The 24,708-nt window shown below is 40.9% G+C and overlaps 1 protein-coding gene across 1 annotated transcript in view; it reads right to left on the bottom strand.

The window, feature by feature from the left end:
- The window catches only part of LOC307036974 (chemokine-like protein TAFA-2), a 73,630-nt gene extending 53,395 nt beyond the window's left edge, over nt 1-20,235 (bottom strand). Inside the window, exon 1 of the mRNA XM_079677660.1 lies at nt 19,378-20,235. The gene's annotated coding sequence lies outside the window, so the exon portion shown is untranslated. The remainder of the gene's footprint in view (nt 1-19,377) is intronic.
- Between the last annotated feature and the right edge of the window lie 4,473 nt (nt 20,236-24,708).

The following is a 24,708-nucleotide window of genomic DNA, read 5'->3' as shown; positions in this document are numbered from 1 at the left end:
TTCATATCTTCTGTAATTTCTTGGTTTTATAGCATAGCAAACAGTCTTTATTACCATTCATGCAAATATTTGACTCAACTAAATTTAAGTAAATTGAATTGATTCTTATTAGGACACGAAACGAAAAATACAGACTTCATATCTTTCAACACCTAGATATTGAAGGAAAACACACACACCCCACCATCTGATCGAGTCACACTTCTGTCTTCCCACTCTATTCTGTTTCTTCTATGACTAATCATAGTCTACACAGTTCCATGCATCATGGTTATTAAGTGCAGTAAGAGAAAATATTTTCACCTAAGTCTCCTGGCTGCTTATTTTTCTCACAGTCCTATTGAGCAGAGAAAGTTAAAGACACGGACGCCCCAAGATACCAACCAAAACAGCATTTCCATGACTCAACAATATAACAGTTAGGCAAATGAAAAGCTTTTATTTGTGCTGCACTCAGGCTCCACTTGAAAACAGAAGGGCAGAGTCTCAGAAATGGAGAACCCAGATTGAAATAGATGAGTGTAAGACAAGAAAAGAAGCCAAGAGGCATCGAGTCATGGAGACAGGGAAGCAGACAGTAAGAGAGAGGAATGGTTTGTAGGTGGAGACCTTGAAAAGCTTTTGTTCTCTGAACACGGAGGGTAAGTGAGGCAGCTCTTGGCAGAAGGTACAAAGCAACAAACTCTAAATCAATCTTTTACAGCTTGTCCACAACAGACTCACTGAGACAAGTACACTCGAACACATAAAAGGACATACACTAGCAACCACCAACAAGCAGACACTTTGTAGTATGGTATTGAAATAGGAGCGAGTCTGGCTTTATAAGTATGTGTGTGTGTGTGTGTGTGTGTGTGTGTGTGTGTGTGTGTGTGTGTGTGTGTGTGTGTGTGTGTGTGTGTGTGTGTGTGTGTGTGTGTGTGTGTGTGTGTGTGTGTGTGTGTGTGTGTGTGTGTGTGTGTGTGTGTGTGTGTGTGTGTGTGTGTGTGTGTGTGTGTGTGTGTGTGTGTGTGTGTGTGTGTGTGTGTGTGTGTGTGTGTGTGTGTGTGGTCATGCTGTGTTTCTTTAATGAGCTCACTTTACACACTTCGTTAATTGGCTGGCACAGCAAAGGACTGTCCAAGATCTACAGGCCAGTTTGCAAACACACACACACACACACACACACACACACACACGTCTACATTTCACTGTGCTTATTTATTCATGTGTTAGTTAGTTTGTTCCACAAGGTTCACTTGCAGGCTGCGGTTGTAATTGCTACTATATTCTCTGCATTGATTTCCACTCGGACCTCAAAGCTCTGTGCCATGCGTGAGCACACACACACACACACACACACACACACACACACACACACACACACACACACACACACACACACACACACACTTATGCAAACATAATTGTCGACTCCCAGTGCAAATCTCCCTCCACAGGAAACAAAGCAGCTGCAAATTGTATTCCCATTTAATTTATCCCTCCATTTATCCAAGATGCATGTAGCATCTTCCTAGCATGTATCCATTTTGTGGGAACAAAGAGACAGGTGAGACAGCAAAAACTGCAGCAATTCTAATTAAAGTTTCTGGGAGGGGGGAGAGCTGAGCTTTCTTTCAGCACACCCCTCATCTCACTGGCTGTAAAAATAGCATCAACTCCACATTCCCAGGCAATGTTCTGTCTGCTTGCAGCTCAGGGCTTGTTTCTGGTGAGCAATAGAAGAAACAGTGGAGAGATTTTGCTGTTGCTGCACAACAAATACTGAGCAGCAAGACTTGGTCCACACAGGCATTCTGTTCAAGCCGGATGTGATAGTGCAATCGGACTGAACTGTGTATGTGTGTGAGAGAGAGAGCCATGGTTAACATGATTACAAACAGGAATGCTGTGTGTGTCTGTGTGTGTGTGTGTGGGGGGGGGGGGGGGTTTGGGCAGACAGGACAGGAGCCTGCTGGGAGAGATAACTGCTCAAGTCTGTCCTCTCCTTCTCACTCACACCCTTCTGCTCAGACCTCTAAAGCTTCCCCCTTAGGCTTACTCTGTGCGCACTCACCCACACACGTACGCACAAACAGGATCCTCATATCAACCCTATCCCAAACTCCCATTCCAGTCTTTTTACATTACATGTCATATGTTAGACGCTTTTATCCAAAGTGACTTACATACATTCAGTACTGTGGGCAATCTCCACAGGAGCAATTTGGGGTGAAGTGTCTTGCCCAGGGACACAACGACATGCTGACTGCAGTGGGATTCGAACTTGCTATCACCTGATTCGAAGTCCAGCACACTACCCACTGAGCCACAGCCTCCCCAGTCTTCACAGTTTATTCAAGTCCATAGCAGCTGTGCTAGATTTGCAAGGGGTGGACATGGAGAGACAAGAAAAAGTGGGATGGACAACAAGTGCATTAGCACAGTGATGTCCAGCAGGGTTATCATCTATTAATGCGTTGCAAGTTCACACATGCATGCACGTATACTCGCGTATACACACACTGCAACCTACTGCCACAGAGTGAGAAAGACAGTTTGAGAGGGGTCGTTTAATAGGATGCTTTAAAGTCCATGTTGAATTAGGGTGGCACAAGCAGACCCTAAGTCCCCCTAAAAAGAAAATCCATTAAAAAGTGAAAGCACACAATGCTTTCTTTACAAATCGCCATCTTTTGTTTATCCTCCATGTCCTCAATCTCAAGCAAACCTTTTAGTTTTTCCAGCAGCTGTTCTTCCTCTGCAGAGACCTGTTGCCCTCCCCTTTCATCTTGCTCCCCATGAACAAACAACTCCACGCCAGATAGATTTTCCTACACCATGCCTCATTGTATTATCTCCTCTTTAACAACACCTTTGAGGGTTAGAAGGACCCGACTATGTCAAGGTGACTCTTAAGATCAACATCTCCCCACTTTTTGAAGTCTCAGCGAATCCATTTGTCCATAAAGCAGTGGAACCTCTGCCTCACACAGTACAGGGAGGCAGAGTCAGCATTGTGTTGGGGGGGTCAAAAGTTTGCGTAGTGATAACAGTCAAAGCGAGAAATGATTGTGATCTGATGAATTCATGTCATGCACCGAGTGGGTTAAAGAGGCCACTGTTAACGTGTGTGTTTCCTGGTGTTTGTTGCTGCGGCACCACGGACAGCTCCCTCTCTGAGTCCTGACCAGGTCCTGACGCATTAGTCAGCACCACAGAAAGCTCCTTACTGCATTAGATGCAAGCTCGATGACACAGGAAAGCAATACTCAGAAAGGGGGCCGGGGGCCTTTAAGGGTCTCATTAGTGCAGTCAGGGGTATGCTGATTGTGCAGAGTATTCCCACCTCTAAGCAAACAAACCCAAAGCTTCGTCTTACTCTCATTTCTGCAGCGTGCATCATGGATGCTCGAATCTTGTATCACCTGGCAAAACGTCATAAGATTTAACCAAGGCTATGTTTAAGTTTAAGTCTCATACTTTTAGTCTGTCTCCCTAAATCCCGGAATTTTTCAAAGTAAAAGTCATCCACATGTTTTCATCACAAGTCTGATTGTTAACTAAGGCAATTCAAATGCAAGACTATGACTAAATCCCAACACCAGTAATGCTAAAAACATGTTATTTTTTGTTTAGCATTTCATACTTTTTTCAATGCTAATTAGGGCTTAACACAGTAAAACTAAGGGTGTTGAAATGTCATCAGTTTTAAAGGTCATACGTTTTTAGAGAAATATAATGCTTCAATGTAATTTGTTATTTGTCACATTTATTTGTATACATAGTTCACGGTGGTGCTAGAGGAAAACTCAAGAGATTACAAAAGTCAACAGGATTTGTGCTCATGGATCTGTATATTACAGTTTCGACTTAAGTGGTGGTGGACCAACAGATCAAAATTGCCATATATAGATCCATACCACTAACTTCAATATAAAGTAAGGTGGCAGCAATCTAATTTTTACATAATAGTATAGACATTATTAATAGGTCAAAGCCAAATAATTTTGATGTGAGATAAGAGCAACACAATGTGTGGAAAACATATTGGAAAAAGGATGATTGACAATATATTTCCTTGTGACCAAATGCTCTGAAGCCATCAGCGTCACAAATAAAGCTCCTTTTTGTGCCCTTCTCTGCCACAGCTGCAGTCAGGGAGAGGACACAGGGCCGGCTCAGCCTCATCACATAAAGGCAGGCGGAATGCTAATAAAGTTGGATTCAATCAAATTGAAAGCAGTCTTTGGGTAATTCAAGGCTTTAAAATTTGAATTCTTGTTCTGCATTCAGAGCCTCTCTCCGCCTCTCACACAACCCGAGTCTTATCCCAACTCGAGCTGAGAGGATGTTGTGTTATTGACCTACTTTGTTAATTTTTGTTTACAAAAACATAACCACTTAAATACTATCATTCTAAATGATCTTAGAGTGGGTATTAGTAAAATCCACTTTCTTTATTGTATCACGACTCTCTAGGAATTACCAAACCAGCACTGAATAATAACAAATTGCAAATATTTAATCTGTATTAGAAATGTTAAAGCATGTCAACTCCAAAGAATATATGACACAAACCACCCAGAGGATTATGATCATTTTTATAAGTATATTTTCCAAAATATAAAAGCTAGTTAGATGTTATGTTCAGTCAAAAACAGCGCATCACAAATATGTTTATTTGAATGAAATGTTGAAGAATAATACATAAAAATGATCTTCTGTTCATGCAGATGTGCATGGCTATAATCTTTCTTGCGGTGTGTGTCCGCAGAGTGCTCTGGCTAATAGCAGTGTCATAATATTAGTCATATTACGAGGGGATTAGTAAGAGAAACCGTCTTAAGGATGTGATCCTTGGGAGGGGGTGCCAGATACTGCTTGTATTACTGTCAGCCTTGTCTTGCACACACACTGGAAGCCTAGCAGCCTTCCCTGCTTTCTCAATAGGATCTGTAGAGAAACATGACACACTAAAATGTACCTCCTACTGTAGCTCATTCCCCTCTTCCACTGGGTTTTTATCTCATCTATTGGAGTGCTGGTGTGAAACTTGTCTGGTAGAAAAACAGAAACGCTCGCGCTGCAGTGGAAGGTTGAAGCGTGCAGATTAGCAGAACCAGACCAACACTTTTGAGCTTCTTAACAATAATAATAATAATAATAATAATAATAATACATTACATTTATAAAGCGCTTTTCCTGGTGCTCAAAGCGCTTACAAGCAAGTAAAACAAAAATAACAACAAAAGTAGAAAGTGATAAGCTAGGAGGAATAAGGGCAAGGGGTTAGTTGATTAGGAGTTGAAGGCAAGAGTGAAAAGGTGAGTTTTGAGGGAATGTTTGAATGATGTGAGAGTGTTGGCAGATCTGACGTGGCTGGGGAGGGAGTTCCAGAGTGTAGGCGAGGCTGCGAAGGCCCTGTCACCCCAGGTCCGGAGCTTTGTCCTGATGGGCTGCAGTAGGTTAGCTTCAGCAGACCTGAGGCAACGGGTGGGGGTGTGTCGTTGGATGAGGTCACAGAGGTAGGGGGGGGCACGGTTGTTGAGGGCTTTGAAAGCGAAAAGTAATGCGGTGTTTGATGGGGAGCCAGTGGAGGTCATGGAGGATAGGGGTGATGTGGTCGGAGCGTCGGGTGGAGGTGAGCAAGCGGGCAGCTGAGTTTTGGACATATTGAAGTTTTTTTTTGTTTGAATGCAGGTGATCCAAAAAGTATGCTGTTGCAGTAATCCAGTCGGGATGTTATAAAGGCATGGATCAGAGTTTCGGCAGCGGTCGATGAGAGGGAGGGTCTAATGCGGGCGATGTTCTTTAAATGGAAGAATGCGTTTTTTGTGACCTGGTTGACGTGAGGGAGGAAAGTGAGGGTGGGGTCGAGGATGATGCAAAGGTTACAGATGTGAGTGGAGGGGTTGACAATGGAGCCATCGATGGTAAGAGAAAAATCTTGGGTTGAGCGGGTAAGTGAGTTTGGGCCAATGATTATAAGTTCCGATTTGTCACAGTTAAGTTTTAGAAAATAGTTTTGCATCCAAATTTTTATGTCAGTGAGGCAGGTGCTGAGCTGGGAGTGTGTGGTTGCAGAAATTGATTTTGTTGAGAGGTAGAGCTGTGTGTCATCAGCATAACAGTGGAACTGGAGTTGGTGTTGACAGAGGATTTGTCCAATTGGGAGGATGTAGATGATGAACAGAAGGGTACCAAGTACAGAACCCTGAGGGACGCCATGATTGACGGGGGCTGTGGGGGATTTGGAGTTGTTAATGGAGATGAATTGATGTCTGTCGGGGAGATAGAATTTAAACCAGGAGAGGGCAGTACTGGTAATGCCAATGGAAGTCTGGAGGCGGTTGATGAGGATGGAATGGTTGATCGTGTCAAATGCGGCTGTTAGGTCAAGGAGAATGAGAATTGAGAGGGAACCAGAGTCACCAGAGAGGAGAATGTCGTTGGTCACCTTGAGTAGGGCATATTCTGTGCTGTGGCGAGTACGGAAACCAGATTGCAGTCCAGATGGGATTTTAGCAATCTTTGACTCAAGTTTACTTATCAATAGTAAACCAAAATTAAATGATACCTCCTTTGAAAGTCTCATTTTTAGTCTTACGCATCCGACCTGGAAAACTTTGCAGCCAATCTTATTTGTTACAGTGTAACGTACACCAGGTCCTTATTCAGAATTCTTATTTATATATATATATTTATATAATTTTTATCAACTTTGGTACTTAAAACAGATAAAGTAATTATCGTAGGTGACTTTAATATTCATGTTGACGATGATAAAAATAGCCTTACTGTTGCATTTAACTCTATATTAGATTCTGTTGGTTTCTGTCAGAGTGTAAATAACCAACCCACTGCTATAATCACAGTCTCGACCTTGTTCTGACTTATGGTATTAAAATTGGTCAACTATTAGTCGAACCGCATAATCCTGCTTTATCCGACCATTTCTTAGTAACTTTTGAAGTACTGTTAATAGACTATAAACAATTAGTCAAAAGCTCCTGCAGCAGAAACCTATATGTTAATGCTATAGCCAAATGTAAGGAAGAGATTACACCAATACTTAACTCGATAGCATGTCTGCATGTAAGGGAGGAAACTTATACAAAATGTACACCACCCCAAATTGATCATGTTGTTGATAGTGCTACAGATGCGCTGCGAATAAAATTAGACTCTGTTGCTCCTTTGAAAAAGAAGAAAATAAAACAACATAGATTAGCTCCATGGCATAATGCCGAAACCCGCAAAATAAAGGAAAAGTCGAGACAACTTGAAAGGATATGGCGTTCCACTAAACTTGAAGAATCTTGTTTAATTGGGCATATTACTCTCAATGAATATAAGAAAGCACTGCGTAAAGCGAGAGCAGCTTACTACTCTTCATTAATAGATGAGAATAAGAATAATGCAAGATTTCTTTTCAGCACTGTAGCCAGGCTGACAGAGAGCCATAGCTCGATTGAGCCTTCTTTTCCCATAGCACTCAGTAGTAATGATTTTATGTGCTTTTTTAACGTTAAAATTGTTACTCTTAGAAACAAAATTAATTACCTTTTGCCTTTGACCAGCATAGTGTTATCAACAGCTCCCGGAAACGTAAGTTCTAATATTACACTAGATAGTAAACTAGAATGCTTTTCAGCCATAAACATTGAACAATTAAATTCAATGATTCTATTTTCTAAACCATCAACGTGTATGTTAGACCCAAATCCAACTAAGCTGTTGAAGGAAGTTTTTCCATTAATTAGCACTTCTTTATTAAATATTATGAATATGTCTTTATTATCAGGCTATGTTCCACAATCATTCAAAGTAGCAGTGATAAAACCGCTTCTTAAAAAGCACAACCTCGATCCAGAGGTTTTAGCCAACTATAGACCTATTTCTAATCTTCCGTTCCTCTCAAAAAGCAGACGCAAAACAGTTGTGTGATTACTTAAAAAAACAATGATTTTTTGGAAGATTTTCAGTCTGGCTTTAGAACACATCATAGCACAGAGACAGCTCTGGTTAAAGTCACAAATTACATTCTAATAGCCTCAGACAAGGGACTTGTCTCTATTCTTGTTTTGCTCGATCTCAGTGCTGCATTTGATACTATCGACCATGATATCCTATTACAAAGACTAGAGCACTTAGTTGGCATAAAGGGAACTGCTTTAGGCTGGTTTAGGTCCTATCTATCTGAACGCTCTCAGTTTGTACGTGTCAACGATGAATCTTCCACGCAAACCAAAGTTAGCCATGGAGTGCCACAGGGCTCAGTGCTCGGACCTATCTTGTTCACATTATATATGCTTCCCTTAGGCAATATTATAAGGAATCATTCTGTAAACTTTCATATTTATGCGGATGATACTCAACTATATTTATCTATCAAGCCTGATGAAATTAATCATCTAAATAAAATTCAAGAATGCCTCAAGGACTTAAAAACGTGGATGACCTTAAACTTTTTGATGTTAAACACGACCAAAACTGAAGTTATTACTTAGCCCGAAGAATCTACGAAACAAATTATCTAAAGATATACTAACTATGGATGGCATTAATTTGGCCTCCAGTGAGACTGTAAGGAATCTTGGTGTTATATTTGATCAGGATTGATCCTTTAACGCCCACATAAAATCAATTTCAAGGACCGCCTACTTCCATCTACGTAACATTGCAAAAATCAGGCATATCTTGCCTTACACAATTCTTCTTCTCGCCTACAAAGCCCTTAAATAACTCATTATACCCTACTGTCCTATTAGGGCATTGCGTTCCAAGAATGCAGGGTTGTTGGTTGTTCATAGAGTCTCTAAAAGTACAATGGGAGCCAGAGCCTTTTCTTATCAAGCTCCACATTTGTGGAATCAGCTTCGAGTTTGTGTTCGGGCGGCAGACACCCTATCCGTTTTTAAGAGTGCGCTTAAGACCTTCCTTTTTGATAAAGCTTATAGTTAGGGCTGATTAGATTCAGCACCTAGTTTTGCTGATATAGGCTTAGTTTGTCGGGGGACATCTTACTTCTTCCTTCTCTCTGTCTATACCTGTGTACTCTCATGTTCCGATTAACCCAGCTTCCCCAAATGTCTTTCTTTTTGGTGTCTATATACGCCGGGATCCGGAGTCATGGATGATCCTGCGGTCCTGTGTCCTGGATCGCGAGCCCTGGATCTTGAGTCGTGGCTGTGGTCCTGGATCATAAGTCCTGGATGAATATCCTCATGGATTCATCTTCCTATTATACACACATGCATTTCCAAACATTTGGACTACCTATGTTGCAAATGTATTATCTTTTCAATTTACACACGGCATCTATTGCACGTCTGTCCGTCCTGGGAGAGAGATCCCTCCTCTGTTGCTCTCCCTGAGGTTTCTCCCATTTTCCCCTTTAAACTGTGGGTTTTCTCCGGAAGTTTTTCCTTGTACGGTGTGAGGGTCTAAGGACAGAGGGTGTCGTATTGTCATACTGATATTCTGTACAAACTGTGAAGTCCACTGAGACAAATGTAACATTTGTGATATTGGGCTATATAAATAAACAATGATTGATTGATTGATTGATTGATTGATAGATAGTTGGGAGGCAACAGTTCGCTCCAGAATTTTTGACAGGAATGGGAGGTTAGAGATGGGCCGGTAGTTATTGAGGGAATCAGGGTTGAGACCAGGTTTTTTGGGGAGTGACAGCAGCGAGTTTCAGATCAGGGGGGACGAGTCCAGTGGACAGAGAGGAGTTAATGACTGTGGTGATAAGATGAGTGAGTTTGGGGAGGCTGGCCTTGACAAGGGTGGAGGGCATGGGGTCCAGGATGGAAGTTGAGGTATTCATGCCGGTGACTTGGGCAACTATGTCCAGTGAGGTAATTTGTCTGAAGGCTGTAAAATGGTGCCTGGAAGAAGGAGGGTAGCCAGGTTGGTTGATTGATAGTGATTACAGGTGTGTGATTAGGCTCACCTCTAGAGTCCTCCTTCTGTTATTTAGCAGTATACCTGCGCCCTTTTGGCTCCTTTGTTTGGCTTAGGCTACTTTTGTTCTCATTTTGTTGTACACCTGTTTGTTATTCCATTAAACCCTATTATAATTATTACCAATTTCATTCTGGTGTGTGTTGCCTTCCTCATCCCTAGTGGGTTCGCTTAGGAGGAGGGGGCAAGGGGCTCTGGGGGGGTCAATGAGGGTGGAGAAGATAGAGAATCGTTTTTGGGGATTGGAGTAGGAAGAGTGGATCTTATCTTGAAAGAAAGTGCTTTTTGCCTGAGAGATCGAAGAAGAGAAAGAGTAGAGGAGAGCCTGATTGGGTAGGAGGTTATCAGGGTTTTTGGATTTACACCATTTCCACTCAGCTGCCCGAAGGATGGTTCTATTAGCACACAGTTAAAGCCAAAGAGACAAGTGACTTCTCAGTGACTAAAGAGCATAACCTACGTTAACAGTACGTTTCTGACAATGCAGTGTTAGTAACAGCATTCAGTTAAAGACGCGCATGCAGAGCCCCACCAGCCATTAAACTTAATTAGTGTCAACAGCATCCATGAGACCCACTTATTTGTAGCTATTACAAAAATATCATCCCTTTCCTGCTCCATTAGTCCGTTCATATCACAGCAACACGATACAAAAAGATGACAAATCCAAGAAAGCTTGGTACACATGGAATACTTGAGCATATTGAAATTGTTGTAACAAAAGCAGTGGGCTTTTGGTCATTAAGAAGAATACGACAAACAAACAAAATGTACTTTACAGTGTAATAACTATCTACAATGAATTGCATATATATATTTACTTTTTTGTAAATATAAATTAAACTAAATAATACACTTTTTGAAAACCGATCAGAATTAATTTCTTTAACATTTCTTTGTTTGTTTGCTGACCATTTATTAACATTATTGGGGTGTCCATTTTGGCTCAGGTCATTCTTTCAGGGTTTACAAAACATTTGATACTCTTTAATCATATATAAACAACATTTTATAATGTGTGCACCAATAAACCGTTAAAATAATATCATTTCAAGTAGCCATGATGAACTGTTTTTGGTTTTGCTTTTCTGATTCAATTGTTGTGTAAATGAATCTTCTAAAGCCATACAACAACATTGCTATGTACAGTATAAGCAGAAGTTTTCATATCCGGCAGCACATCAATAATCAGCATCTCACTTATGTGGCCACAAAAGTAATAAAATGTGTTTGTGTGTTTACCCGCACTGTATATTTCACCTTCCTCATTGGTTAGAGCCCAGCTACTTATATACATACACACAACCACCCCTCATACTGCAGTAATTGCTACTGTGCATGTGCTTCAGCTGCAAACATACCAATCTACATTATATAATGCTTGATACTGAATTCATAATTGCATAATTAGATATAATTGCATGTGCTGTGGGCTTTCCTGACAACCTAATGAGGCAGCCATAAAATAGCTAGTGGTTCCACTTATAAGAACATAATGAAAGACTACAAGATAAAAGTGCATACACAGACAAACACAGGAAGCCAGTAGCAAACGCTCTGAGCTGCACACAAGCAAAACAAAAATAAATCATAAAAGAAAAGGAGTGTGAGTGTGTTTATGATTTTCATTATACTCAGTTCATCAGTGGCTGTGAGTGGGTCTGGTTCTCATGTCACAGCCTTTTGGGAAGACAATTGCTCGCAGTCTTTCCATCACATTCACAAAAGGAATGATGACGGCAAGACACACAAACACGCCTCAGACAGAGATAGGAAAAACACACACATATAAACATACATAGGCCTGGCCTATATGCTGTCCTTAACACCACAGTGATTGTTGAGTAGTTTTATAGAAAGCTGCCGGAGCCAGAGGGTTGTATATGTGGCACAGCGCTGACTTCTGGGTAACGGCTTCTCTTTGCCATCAGCCATAACGAGGTAGCCGTGACACCGCCAGAGCTCCAGTGTCTGTGCCGGTCATTTATTACCGCTGCTGGAAGTGTTATCACATCCCAGCCCACACACTGGTGGAGACTTCTGTCACTGCAGACTCATTAGCAGAAGCTATAGCCGTGCCAAAATCAACAAATCAAAATGCTTTTTTAATAAGTTGCATTGGTCACACTTGGCTGCTACAATAGCAACAATAAGGCCCATCATGAATTAAGCCACCAAGGCACTGCTGCACCCATTACAATATTCAAATGTACCTCAGTGAGCCTGCAGGTTGAAGAGTTCTGCAGCACAAAACTGCTTAATGTCAAGTTGTTTGCTTTGAAATCAAAGTAAAACTGTTTATTTGTATTTATGCGGGCTTTTAATTATCATCATTCAGATAAAAAAGCACAATAATGTATTTTGTTTAGGGATGGAGGTGTAGAGACTGCACAGCCTTGCCATAAAATGCAAACCGGCAGTTCTCCATCTCTAGTGTTGTAGAGGAAAATATTTTAATGAAGCTCAGTACAGTACATTGTATGATTGTTACCATTACATGATAACATTCAATTAAACTATATATTATCTCGTTTTGTTTTTAATTAACTGTCTTCAGCTTTTGTTTTTATTATAATGTACTATGAAGCAAACCACTCTTGGTTTGGCAAGATAAGGAAATGTTATACATACATTATCACACTCGTATGCTTGATTATAGTAATGTCAATAAAGCAAACTGAAAAAGTAATTGTTCAGTACATGTAATACTTTAATACCAACTCTTGTGAGCTGACTTTACTGAGTCAGCTGTGGAGCTTATCTCACTGGTGACTTATAGAACTGGGGGTCAACTCAGATGCAGTACTTCACTTCCTATTGAAAATGTTAAGTCAAATAAGTGATGTGTTCACTTACTGATGTAACCAATAAAGTGCATTGGATTGCTTAGCTTAGGGTTAACAGTTAACAAACTGCATAGTCAGTGACTGAGAGTGATTTTACTGAACTGAAGTCATCAATCTACGTGTCCACCTCTATTCTGAAATTAGATTTTGAGCTTGAGAATGAGAGACAGACGGAGAGTTGGACAGCACAGCAGAGTTTGGTCAAGAGAGATGGCCATTAACAGTTTAAATGAAGGGAAACATGTAATGACAGGACCCCAGAGTCACTGATGAGGGTGATGGATGGCTTTCAACTAAAATACATGGCAGATCATCATTCACTGCAGACGTAAACACACACTTTCTTACAGTGTATTTCCACACACAGAAACACACATTCACTCATGGTGTCTCTCATTCTCTCCGTTATGAACCTTCTTCACATCTACTCTCACGGCCTCATGCTATTCAGCAATGTATTGCAATCACATATAGCCTTAAAACACACACACACACACACACACACACACACACACACACACACACACACACACACACACACACACACACACACACACACACACACACACACAGACACAGCATCATAACTTGCCATTACCTTATCACATACCCTCATTAGTCTAAAAAAGTCAAGTACGAATAAAACCCAACGTCTTCAAATTGCTTTTTATGTTTTACTAACTGTGAAGAATCCCAAACATATTCAGATTATTACAAAATGGTAACTGGCAAAAGTTGGATGAAATAATTTTGTTAATAGTAAGGTTATTTGCATTTGCACTTGATAAATATAAAGATACATTAAACACACATGTTCAATTATATAACCGACAGCCTTGTTTGTTAAAACAAAAAAACAAAAGATACTCAATTTATTTATGACATAAAACAGAATGAGCAGAGAATCCCTTTATTTAAGATGCTGTGACCTCATTTATTTTCACATGGTTGCATTATAAATGTGGAGAGTTCAACACAATGTCCTTAAATGTTTTATGTTGTCCGGTCACTTAAATACAAATGAATACAATATGCAGCACCTCACAGAAGTTTGGCATTTTCTATTTCATGAATATCATAGAGCAATTTATTTAGGACTGCAACTACAGATAATTTGTATTCTGGATTTAACCTGTTAAACCCAGAGCCTGTTTTTCAGGTTTCAGGCTCGAAAATGACTTTCCCAGAACAAATGACCATAATGACCTTCTAAAAGGGTTAAATTAATAATCTTTTTTCTCAAAGTAATGATAAACCTGTCAGTTGGATGTAGAAAAGTCAGATTCAATATAGATGTTTTTTATTTTAAAGAAAATTCAGATTGAACATGGTAAAAAACTGTAAATTATATTGTCCGTCCAAAAGATATTTTGTACTTATAGTGAAAACTAACCTTGGATGATGGGTTAGTAGACTAAAAGCTTTAGGAATCCAAAGTACAACATATAATAAGTACCCTGTATCAAGATTGATGCAAAACAAGTGATATTTGACATTTTTAGACAGATTTAGCAAAAAAAAAACTCTTCTGGGGCCATTTGGGTGGATTTTTCATATCTCTGGCTCCCCCTGCTGGATTTTGACATGTGACATCTCTTTCTAACCGTCAGAGCCAATGGAATCGAGGGGAACTCCCACATAGTCCTTATTTGGTCATGTGTTTGTATTATACTGCCGCATAGCCAAGACCGGAAGCAGCAGCCACTCTGGTGGCTACCGTTAGCAGCTAACTTTTGCTCTGCAATTTTTACATAAAAATGGAATTATGGATTCTAAATAATTCCAATTATTACCCAGAAACTTTATCAACCTATGGATTAACCGATTCAGCCGCGTTTTTTCTCGTTTTAATGCCATTGAACACGTCTTTTGATCAGATTAACCGCTACGGTGAGACATCTCCCTAGAAGCTACGTAAAGGTACGTGTTGTGATATCTGTTTTTGCTTCCCCTGTCGCAAATTCGGATCACTCAGTGATGATACTATATACCTAAATAATCTGTGGAACCTCAGCTTTAATCGGATATCTTGTATGTGCAGCTACGATAAGTAATGAGGGTACTTTTATCTTGAGTTCTGTGCCAATGTCCGTTAGCATTTTTCGCTAAGGGGTCATTTAGATGCTTCTTATGAGACTTGTGTTTTGTTTTGGTAAAAATGGTTTATATCGTCAGTTAGCTGAGATTATTTCCGTTAATCTGGTATAACACATTAATAGGTTCTTAAATATTAAGATCCCCTGAGACACAGTGTCCTGAAAAAAAAACCCAGGGTCCCCGCCGGCGGGGACCTTGGGCTTAAGTCTGTAAAATATCTAAAAATGGCTTGCTCTGTCTAAGAAATGGTATAGCAGAAATATGTTCAATAAGTGATACTCAAAATCGTAAAGCAGCACATCCTCATATTTGAGCAAGAAAAAGGAATATGTTTTAGTTTTGTCTGGCGCAGCTTGAATGTTAGAGGTAGCAACATTGATCAACATCTGAGAGAAACAAAATGTCCTCCCTGCTGTATACACACTGTAAATGGAGAGGTTAAGTAGAGACTCTCTATGTTGAATTTCTCTTGAGTCTTGAAAATGTTTGCAATTAATTTTTTGAGGATAAACTAACTGATTGATTAATAATCGAATTAATCTCATCTGACCATTTAATTAACCTCTACACACAGGTCTGTCTTCGAGCAAGACAGTCCCTTAAAGATAAGCTTTTTCTCATCCACCTTCTCTCCTCCCTCTGGTCTTCACCCCTTCCTTGCTCTGTAGTCAAGGGAAACAGTGTGTGGGGCACAGGGGTGCTGGGTAAACAGTGGTTCTGCAAAGTGCTTTTTCCTGGGCTGTATATACCTGGGTAATAGAGGTAGTAATGGAGTTTGCTCAGGCTAAGGTAATCCTGGAGCTGTGAGAGCTGCATCTGCTGCTGTTTCCCTCTGATGCTGTTCTGTTCCACAGCAGGTACTGATGCTGTTGTAGCTGTCAACGTTACTGTCCCACACAAGACATTTGGGAGCCGAGCTGTGTGTGTGTGTGTGTGTGTGTGTGTGTGTGTGTGTGTGTGTGTGTGTGTGTGTGTGTGCGTGCGCGTGCGTGCGGTGCGTGCGGTGCGTGCGTACGGTGCGTGCGTGTTTTCTACAAAAAAAGACTGTCACAAACAAATATGTGTGTATGCCTGTGTGAATCCTAAGCAAAAACTGCTGCAGATAAAATGAGATTTGGTTGAAAGATGTGTGTCTGTGCGGAAGGGGAGGTGTCTGGATGTGTGTGTGTTTAGTGGAAAAGTCTGGGTACGTGTGTGTGTGAAGGAAAATAATCTAAAAAATATATATATGTGTTTGGATGTTATAGCTCACCTTTGGGAGGTGGGATAAGAACAGGGCTGGCGGCTAGGAATTAATTTACGGGGCCCGATCTCCCAGAAACAATTTCTTTATGTGGGTTACACACATTTAGAGTGGCTACTCGTCCCTCCTGGGCCTCGGCACACCAGCTACTGGAGATATACAATGCAATACAGAACACCTTTTATAGGACACATGCTTTTTATTTATTTGTATTTTTCCCCTGTAGCTTTCTTCCTTTTCTCCCTTTTCTTTCTCTTTCCATCACTGTGTCAGATTTTGTCTTATTTTTCATTCTACCTTTTTCTATTCTCATCATGCACAGCTACAGTAGCTGTAAAATAAGATCACCTTGTACGCATGCTATACTTTTTACTTTTTATTTGAATTGTTACAAAGCATTAATAAAAAATAATATTATTATTAAATATAAAATAACAGAATACTATTATTATCAATATTTACACAACAGTACAGCGTCAAGATTGCTTTATATAAATTATATATCAATACAGTATAACAGTTACATTCTATACATTTAATTTACTCTCTATTTTTCTCTTCCTCTCTCTGGACAGCAGCTTCGACATTCTTCTCAAGGCACAGAGGGCTTATGGTAGAAGAGCAGGATAAAGGTAGTGAGAGAGAGAAATGCAGGTGTGTGTGTGTGTGTGTGTGTGTGTGTGTGTGTGTGTGTGTGTGTGTGTGTGTGTGTGTGTGTGTGTGTGTGTGTGTGTGTGTGTGTGTGTGTGTGTGTGTGTGTGTGTGTGTGTGTGTGTGTGTGTGTGTGTGTGTGTGTGTGTGTGTGTGTGTGTGTGTGTGTGTGTGTGTGTGTGTTAAAGTGCACAGGGAGACATAAAGAAGTTGAAAGCTTGCCGTATTTTTGCAGTAAGACTCTTTGTGTGTGCTTTCGGTCATGTTGCCATAGGGAGGCAGGATAAAATGGTCCAATTTGAACAAGTCCTCTGGCCTGCAGGCATGCCCAATTTGGCAAGGGAACATTTTGTGAAATAATAAAATGTCGAAATGTTATACAGTTACGATTGGAATACACTTGGCAAAGAGTAATTTGATCACTCTGCTAGTTTGCAAATGAGTGTATTATCCCCTACATTGCTCTTCCCGTTCAGCCATTCATTTTCCAAAAGCAAACCTACATCGGGCGTCACTGTGGCGTAGGGATTAAGGTGCACCATGACCTTTGTTGCATCTCTCTTTCCTTCATTTCCTGTCACCTTTCCACTAATCACATTTAATAAAGGCATTAAAAGTCATACATATAACAAATTAAATGTTATCCTTGTAGGAACCAGGGATGAGTCACCACAATTTAACCGAGACAGATTTGCATTCTGACAGTAAGTCCAGTTACTTACACATCCCTTTTATTTGTATATCTTTGGGATCCCCTTTGATACAATATGGTTCATAATTTAAGACGTAGCTAAACCTAACCTCTCCCAAACCAACCCTCAAACTCCCTTTTTGACAGATGTCCTAGATCTAAGTCTCAATGTCTAAAAGTACACACACACACAACCTTGTCTTGTTTAGCACATCATCTTCTCCATATCTCGTGTTATTTCAGATAAATAATTTACCTTGTTTTGAAGGAGTTAATATTATTCAGCCATCATAGCAATTCATATTTAAGTAATAACACATGAGGTGTGCAGAAGACTGCGATGACTAGATTATTTTTTCTTACAAAGCGAAATAAAACGTACATGATAATACATACAAACCATATCTATTCTTCCTTCCACTCTCCTTATTTCTGTCTTTCCTTCCTCTCGTTTCTTAAATGAACTGTTGGTGCCTGTGGCTAAATTCAACATATTTCAGAACAATTTTAGGAGCAAGTAATTAGTGACTTTTCCTTTTTTTGTTTCTTTAAATGTATTCATTTATTTTCCTATAATCCCCAAAACCTACTATTTTACCCCCTCTACCCACCACCTCCCTGTTTCTTTACTCTCCTGTCGATCATGCCTCACAGTTCTTTTCCTTCTTATTTTGTTACTCCCTCATCTGCGTCATCTTTATGAGCTTCGCAGAAACTCACGAAAATGGAGGAAGAGTAAGAGACAGAGGGACCAGGAGCATGTCTAAAATATATTCACAGTGGGGATGACCATCTTTGTATACATTAAACCAGGGCAAGGTCGTTAAAAGGCCATGAAACAACTAGAAGATAATATGATCAGGAAACACAAATGCACCAATTTCACCTAGTAGTATGTTATGATATCTAGAGCATAAAGTAGCCACTACAACAAGTTCAACACCTCACAGCCTCTACCCTGCTACCAAATAGATGCACTATATGGCCACTGTCACCAATAAAGGTCATGTTATGAATCACCATCTACAGTACATCAGTTGATCCATGGTGCTGCACAGAGGACGCCCACCACTGCTTTCAGGTTGATGAGTTTCCCTGCATGCTTCACACACCACTTCATATGTTTGATATGTGAAAGCTGTATGTTGCTGGCATGTAAGAAGTAGACAAATCATTGTTGAGGAAAACAATTGAAATGGGAGACAAGTACTAGTGTGAAGGAGACGTGGAGGTTCCTTATCTGCTCTTTGTCCTTGAAACAAAGCGACAACATACTTATCATTTAGCAACTCTGGACAAAGCACAGCTCTAGAATCAGTCAACAGGAAGAGAGCAGCTGTTTGCCCCCGCAAACCCCAGCTATGCATAAAATAGTGCACTGAACCCGGCGCCTTATGCCCATATACGCACAGTCATAAGACCTGCGTACCCCTGTGGGTGTGCGTGCGTGTTTGTGTGTGTTTGTTTCAGAGAGAGAGAGAGCGAAAGAAAAAGGGGCAAGCCTAAACTGCCTGTGCAACACCTGAAACAACTGCAATCATTTGTCTTTGCTATGAAATCACCACAGTGATAATAAAACTGATAGCACATCAGAGCAGGCTGATGGGATATTACCACGAGCAATCTTTTTCCATAACTCTCATGCCTTCATAAAATCAGATCCTTGTCCATTCCCTAAATGGAACAGATTAAGTGTAATCCATCCTGTGCGTAAGTGGTTTTCCAAAGACGAAATAACTAGTAGACTGTTAGACATGAATATCCAAGGGTGGCAGGTGTGCCGTTAATTTACTTTTGATCACGCACACTTTTCATACAGTTGACAGAAAGCGCATTAAAGCCTTGGGATGCACCGGGCTTTCTGTGCAGGTGTAAAGATCAGTGATCCATACCTGTTGGTGCGGTGTGGTCTTGTTTTTTTAGCCCAGCAGGTGATCCTCTCTCCTCATTGCCGCTCCGCTATTCGAGACGGAGGAGAGACTCGCATCCCCTCTCCGGTACCATTAAACAGCCACTCAGGTTCGACTGGAGCCGAAAAGTTACACCATACCATCCACCCCCGCAGCCGGGCAGGAGAGAAACGGAGCCGGTGGAAGATGTGACCTCACAGGTTAAAATCAGCAGTTACTCCGTTGCAATAAAAAGGGTCCCCTGAAAGTTCCGCTCCTCTTCTGCTCGTTCACACAGCCGTGACACAGGAAACTTAGTCATTAAGCCATACCAGCATGGAGGGAAACATCCAACTTAAACCTCCCGAATCAGGATTTTGGTTTGCCCCGAAACCCCCTTCTTTATCCTCTTTATCCTCTTTACAAGCGACGACAAAGTAGTGGAGTGTGTCGGGACAGAGGTGCGATGCGGTCGGGGAGTCAGGCAGACTGTTGGTGCGCTCCCGTTTGTCCTCCTGAAGATGGAGAGCTGATCCACTGTCAGCTGTGAAGTGGAGCAGCGCTCCCTAGCGGCCAGAGGAGGGAACAGCTGACTTAGGAGGAGCATGCAATAAATGTAAATGATACTTTGTATACAGTAATGTGAAGAAGACCATATGGGCTGCGTCAAGACCTGTTGATGTGATGTTCTCTCTTGCATAGAGTGGCAGCCAAACAGGAAGAGGCATTAACTAATGTATAAACACACACACACACACACACACACACACACACACACACACACACACACACACACACACACACACACACACACACACACACACACACACACACACACACACACACAGTCACACAACTCCAAATGCGTCAGCGATGGCTCTCAGGGGGCTGGATGCTGGACATGGGGACAATCTCAAATGTTTGTGTCACTTCAGGAAGGACAAAAACAATATTGGATCTCCCATTCCCTCCCCCCTCGTCTCTCTTTCTCACCCTCTCAGCTGTGTGAAGTTCAAATTAAATTGAACTCACTTTATCTGAGCTACGGGCATTTCCCAGTAGACTAGACCAACAGTAGCAGAGGGGTGATCGACACCATGCCAGACAAAACTGACCTGTGTGTCTGTCTGTGTGTGTTTGTGTGCGGTCTCAGTCTTCCATCGACTGAAAGGACTTAAGCTGCCAAAAGAAGTCTACTCACAACAAATGACTTTGTCCAGACCCTGTCACTCTGCAGTTCATTTGAGGAAGTAGCCGTGTGTGTGTGTGTGTGTGTGTGTGTGTGTGTGTGTGTGTGTGTGTGTGTGTGTGTGTGTGTGTGTGTGTGTGTGTGTGTGTGTGTGTGTGTGTGTGTGTGTGTGTGTGTGTGTGTGTGTGTGTGTGTGTGTGTGTGTGTGTGTGTGTGTGTGTGTGTGTGTGTGTGTGTGTGTGTGTGTGTGTGTGTGTGTGTGTGTGCAGAAAGTGTGGTAATAGGTATTAGGGCCACAGTCAGGCATTAGAAACATGTGCCTGTTAAACACAAGACACACACACAACCAATGAAAGTACAGTTGAAGTTCTGTGTTCTATATACTGGTCTGCATGCAAGTACCAGATTGTGTGTGTGTGATGTAATCGGGGTGATGATGTATGGTCACACACATGGATGACAGGGTAATTGATCCAGTGTGTGTGTGTGTGTGTGTGTGTGTGTGTGTGTGTGTGTGTGTGTGTGTGTGTGTGTGTGTGTGTGTGTGTGTGTGTGTGTGTGTGTGTGTGTGTGTGTGTGTGTGTGTGTGTGTGTGTGTGTGTGTGTGTGTGTGTGTGTGTGTGTGTGTGTGTGTGTGTGTGTGTGTGGTGTGTGTGTGTGTGTGTGTGTGCGCGCCACTCATATATCTTTTCACCCTGTGAGCTAATCTGTTACGCTGACAAAGAGTTCCGATTACTGATCCCTCCTCTCCTTCCTGGCCCTCTTCTCAAGCCTTCAACAAGCTCCACTTTTCCTCTCTTTTTATTAACAATCTGTGTTTTCGTTTCTCATTCTTTGATCCTGTAATGTTATCTTTTCAATACACCAAAGACCTCTCCTCCTGTCTTTCTGTCTATCTCTCCATTGCTTTCTCTCTCTCTCTTCAAGTAACACTGGTGAATCAGGGATAACCTAGCCATGGGATTTGTCTTCTGCACCGTTCTCTGGCAGCAGAGTTGAACTCAGCATGTGGACGGAAAGATAACAAATAGAGACACACATGCATGAAAGATCCCAGGGCTGCTTGGAAGCCCTCAAAAATCAACCTAATTCCTTTGAGATATGTGGCATTTGCACATAGAACTTCACCCACACACTATGTACACACTCCAGTTGGTGGCCTCTCAGTGACACAAAGTGGGATTCAACATGTGCCAATCAGAGACCTTGGTGCATTTCTGTCACAGAATAGATAGTCAATTCCCACAGAGAGAAGCTTTACAGATCACATGACCGCCTTGGTGAGGCTGCTGTGTAGCACACGCTAGGACACACACAGCCACGTAGATATATTAATAGAGCAGCTTTAACTAATCTAATCACGTTCATTCGTTACACATTTTTTCCAATCACTAAAGTGAAATCAGCTCAACAAATCAACTGACATGGAGACAAATGCTGCCAAACTATGAGATAATCCTTGGAGGCATGAGGAGTTTGCCACATGGCCCTGATATGCTCAATCAGAGCTGTTAATGAGTGTAGACAATGTACCATGGGGCAGCTGTCACATGCAAAACCTCATCGAGAAAAAATTGCTTTTATACATTTCAAAGAATGAAAAGAGCAAAAGCAGCAGCATGCTTTTTCCTCTCTCAATATTTTACGACTTCCTCAGCCTTTCTCTGGGTTTAAGCCCTTAGCCCATTGTTTCCTGCTGAAGTAGTAAGTCTTTGAAGCAGCTATAATCAATATTTTTTATAACAACAGACTGATGATTTACAGCTGCAGGACAGAGAACGTGGGATTGACTCAAAAGTTCATGACCCATGTTCATTTCAAAGAATGAGGTTGTGGATTATTTGAACAGATTTGGACAATAATAAATGCCTAAAATCCAAAGTAAGCAACAGGTTTTGCCTCCAAAGACCATTTTTTGTTTGTAGGATCAGCTAATTATTGGCTTGTCTTCTCGTGGGATTTGTTGCCAGTAAGAAAAGTATATAACATCACCAGTCTTATCCTTTCGTTACAATATATTTTAACTGGCATCATCAAAGTGCCCAGTACAATACTGTGTAACATTTCATTTTCATGTAAAAACTTCAAAGTCAAAATGAAAGCTTTCTACACAGAATTACATGTGAACATGCGCCTGCGTTTCAAAGCCTTGCCAGATGACTCTTATTATCAATACCATGTGGCACAGCGCGCTTCATTTGGAATAAACACAAAAAACACATACTTTGTATTCTGTGTTGCATTGGCAGGCAGTAATAACAGCATTAGCATATTAAAGACAGCAGCTGGAAGGTGTAGCTGTCACTGTTGTTGCTGCTTGTTACTTGTTGTGTTATCCATTCTGATAGCAGCTCCTCTGTTCTTGCTAACCTTCGCCTCGCTAACCTCGCTAGTCTGTCTGTGTGTCTCCTTCTGTCTGTCAATCAAAGTCCTTTATTTCCTACCCTTCCTGTATGACTAATCACATCCCTGAGGGAACTTAGGGGACATACAGCGTGGACAATCATTAAACACAGCTTGGACCAAAATGGCATAAACATGACTTGTTTAACATATTTCGTTTTTCTTCATGACATTTTAACATTTTCTGGAAATAATATATAATATATAATTATTTTCATAGTTCCCCCTGATCGAGGAATCTCTGCATTCATTTTAAACTTGAACAGCTGAAGAGGCTTTTTTTTTTACTTAGAATGTGAGTTATGGTGTAAAAAGAGATACAGTAGATCCCTTATCACAGGCTGTAAATTGAGTTGAAAGACAGAGCTGCCCTCGGCAACGAACACTTTATCTCAGATAGCAGCAGGGTGCAACCTACAAACGGAACTCCCTCCTCTTGTCTGTCTCTCTCCTTCCCTTACTCAAAGATGTAAAAGTTCAAACGGACTAATTATTTTAAAGACCATGAAAGACCCGTCTACGCCCTCATTGCTAATTGATGGCCTCGCATTGCAGCATGAAAGCTACATGAGCCTTGCTTGGGACTTTCATTAGCGGTATCTACACCACCGTTTGGTCAATTAAAATTACATTACAGACCTCTTAGACACACCTTACTAATCCCATTTCAGTCTAATTATTTGTATGTTAAATGTCATTTACAGTACACGGAAACGATCTGAATGATCTTGTTGCACAAACCAAGTGCCCCCGCTGTTTTTTAGATGGTCAGACTCGAGCCTTTTTCCCCTGGGAGAGCCAGTCTGGCATTTGACTCTCTAGAGCAACATAACAAAGTGACTTGACAGCATTTCCAGGGAGAGCTGGGACGGTGCTGCTTTTAAGAAATAACATCTATGGTGTTCTGTCTGCACCTTTAACCTGCTGGAGCTGCTCGGAAACAGGTGGATGTACAGTATAAACATGGGTGAAGATGCATTTAGCTGTTGGAGGGAAATAACCCATACCTCTGTTAAAGCAGCATTCATTTCTTTGAACACTGTGGGACTACATTAACCTCAATATATGTTCGCTATAATAAAACATTAGCAAAAACTTTGGTCATGCAGATACTTTTGTAAATATATAAATCAATGATGTACTCTCCTTTAGCTTTGCTCTAGATCAGGGGTGTCAAACTCAAGGCCCGGGGGCCAAATCCGGCCTGTGACTTCATTTCATGCGGCCGCACAAGAGCTTGCAAAGATTATAATATGCTTATTATATGGTTACATGCCGCTTTAGAGAAGCATGTTGCCCATAAACTACATGTCCCACAATGCATCTCAAATTTGACTTTTTCTCAGAATTTGCCTTTTTTTGTCAAAATATGCCTTTTTTTTTCTTAAAATGTGCCTTTTTCTCAAAAATTACTTTATTTCCAAAATGTCACTTATTTATTTATTTTTTTCCAGAATTTGGCTTTTCTTTTAAAATCATAATGTGAAATTCTCACTGAAGAGACTTGCAATTATTTTCCCTGGACTTCTGCTTTCAGACGTAGTTAATTATGAAGTCATTACCCTATCCGATAATAATCCAATGCAGAGGCAATCATGTAATATAATACATTATTTTATATATATTCAATATTTATATATGTATTTTTATATAGTCTTGAAGTTACAACCGGCCCTTTGAGTGCAACCATAATGCTGATGTGGCCCAGGAGGAAATTGAGTTTGACACCCCTGCTCTAGATG

Source organism: Notothenia rossii, assembly GCF_949606895.1.
Source record: "Notothenia rossii genome assembly, chromosome: 4".
Taxonomy (NCBI): domain Eukaryota; kingdom Metazoa; phylum Chordata; class Actinopteri; order Perciformes; family Nototheniidae; genus Notothenia; species Notothenia rossii.
The sequence above is the reverse complement of the archived record's forward strand: the minus strand, read 5'-3'. Positions and strand labels throughout refer to the sequence as shown.